Source organism: Priapulus caudatus, unplaced genomic scaffold (genome assembly GCF_000485595.1).
Source record: "Priapulus caudatus unplaced genomic scaffold, Priapulus_caudatus-5.0.1 Scaffold526, whole genome shotgun sequence".
NCBI classification, from domain to species: Eukaryota; Metazoa; Priapulida; class Priapulimorpha; order Priapulimorphida; family Priapulidae; genus Priapulus; species Priapulus caudatus.
Window position 1 is genome coordinate 269,358 of NW_014577587.1, and position 2,702 is coordinate 272,059.

Below are 2,702 nucleotides of genomic sequence, written 5' to 3' on the forward strand. Positions count from 1 at the left end.
TCCCGTCACCGCGTTCGCGCTCAGAGCATATATCTAGAATACTACTAACACAGATCTAAAATCTATGATAGGCTTTGCTATACCGATAGTACAGTAAATTAAAGATACAGCTGTGTAACTTTAATGACTTCACTATATCAACATGTTATCATGGATATGCGTCGAGCGCGAGCGTAGTGGTGGTGGTGGGGGAGGGTGGAGAGAGGGGGCAGGTAGAGGGGGCTCTAATAGCAAAAGCAGTTCAGTCCTCTTGAGGGTCAAAAGGTTATCAGACACTTACTCTTCGCACGTCAGCGGAAAGTACATTTCATGGTCCTTTCAATAAAGTGATAAAAATGGTAGGTCAGCGCTGAAACAAAAAAGTTTTGCACTCGGTCCGTTAGACCATGTCCTCAGAAAATGTATATCTGACCTTTCCCCCACTGCCCGTTGACCTGTGACCTCCAATTTCACGATGGTGATGGGTTTCTGCCCCATCACACTATACATCGAATATTAAGAGCGTAGGTCGAGCCGTTTAGATTTGTGCCACAATTCCGTATTTCCTCCTATACCTTAAGTTAAGGGGGAAATGTTCCCCCTCCATTGACACATCTTGACCTTTGACCCTTAACCCCCCAAATTCGACATCCCGAGTCCTTTTCGCGAGCACCCCCCCCCCCGACGTCCCAAATATCAAGACCGTACGTCGAGCGGTTAAGATTTGTGCCATAACTGTTGACACACGGACGGACATTCATGCGATTCTACAAGCTGCATCTGACTTCGTCAGCTAAGCTAAACACCAACACGTAGCACAAATAAATCCACATTTCACACAAAAAATGTAAAAAATAAATGATGTTGCTATTCATTAACCTTTGACATTTCATGTTATGTTATTGCATGCAAACCTAGAGATTCTTGTATAACAGTATACTTCCTGCTACACAGGAAAAAAACACAGGAAATAGGTGTGCGCTAGCTCCAAGAAACGGTCTTGCTAGGGTTAGAAGACAACCAGTATAGACAATCAGTCGCACAGCCTCGTCGGGCTAGGTGTGTGCGTGCGTGTATACGAGCACGCATGTATTCAGGTACAGCATAATATATATCATAGAATCCAGACAACTTCTAATCTGAAGATTGCCGTGTTACTCATGAATTTTAAATGCCGAGGAGAATCAGAGTAATCCATCACACAAGCAGATTTCTCCAGGGCTGAAACATGTGGGCATAATAAAAATATATAAGATCGTACTCACGTTGCACGTGATACTGTACACTCAGGCACGCATGCACGCACGCACGCACTCACGCACTCACGCACGCACGCACTCACGCACGCACGCACGCACGCACCCACGCACACAGTGACACACACACACACAGTGAAGAACGTACGCACTACGCACGCATGCATGCGTACACACATACTCATGCGTCCACTCACACATGTCGCAAATGATATTCCATTGTAAACTGGAATTTTAATGGCAGCTGGAATGAACAGCTAGAGAAAAATGGTCCAAGCATTCTTAGTGGGGCTGAGAGTGTCTATGTCCCTCAGGGTACTCCGGTATACCGGAACGTACCCTGGAACTATTTAATATGCCGGACCGTACCTCGCCTACTCCACTAACGAGTCTAGTAGTCTATAGGGAATCGCCTACGCCTACTACTCCCTAACCCTAACCCTAACCATATCAAATAGTTACCAGGGTACGTTCCGGTATACCGGACCGTACCCAGGATACGTTCCGGCAGTACCCTGGGGGACATAGACCTTATGAGCCTTAGTGGGCACCTAAATAGAACGTTCACCTCTCTATAGAGATAAAGGACAATCGAATTAGAGAGTCCCAGTTATACAGTGTATAACCACGTTTATCGAACGAACACCAGTCCATGAATGACAATTTTCTTCCTCTAAGCTCTACAGCTATTTAAGTAATATTTTTTAAACATGTAGTGAACATGTTAATTTTACTGCTAACAAGTGCCGCGGAGCAGCAGTGCTGATCTGAGAGCTGCCGCTCTGCTGATAAACTCTAAATTGCAGTCATGTATATATAGCAACACGTATTTTAGTTTTAAATGTGTTCACAACTTCACATATGACCTGAAACATGACTATCGGGGGGATGGTATCAGGGGTAGTGTCAGACCTTGCACACAATCTTGCTGAGGGTCAAGCGGTCAAAAGCCAGCTACTTTTTGCGCATTGATCAGTAGAAAGTACATTTCATATAGCCCTTTGAATAAACTCACAAGTGCCGCGGAGCGACAGCGCTCATCTCACGTCTACTGCGGTGACTCTGTGGTGGAGTGGTGGGGATTCTAGTAAACCCTGTTAGTCCCAAATGTGTTCACATACGCGCCGAAACAGTGGAAGGCACAGGAATGGTATCAGGAACCTTCTCGAAGAAATGTTCGTTGGGATCGTTATGAAAGTTGCCACGAGATGGCGCGTACGTTTAATTGTCTTAAGATTAAAGATGGAAGCTCCCATCGTACGTAGTAGCAACAACTATTTGCAAGACAGAATAGGTAAGCACCTCATCCATTTACCTACGCAAGCCCACAGGCTGCAATAGAGAGCTGCCACCTGTGACAAATTAACGCAGGCAAAAACTACACAGTACCACCGCCACTGGCAGTGGCATACGTTACATGTAACATACTGACAGTACAGAATGCCATAGAAATTATACGATTTAAGG

At 45.3% G+C, this 2,702-nt stretch overlaps 1 protein-coding gene across 2 annotated transcripts in view; it reads right to left on the minus strand.

Moving 5' to 3' along the window:
- LOC106811313 overlaps nucleotides 1–2,702 on the minus strand; it is a 19,413-nt gene that overhangs the window by 2,786 nt on the left and 13,925 nt on the right. The gene's annotated exons all lie outside the window — the stretch shown is intronic.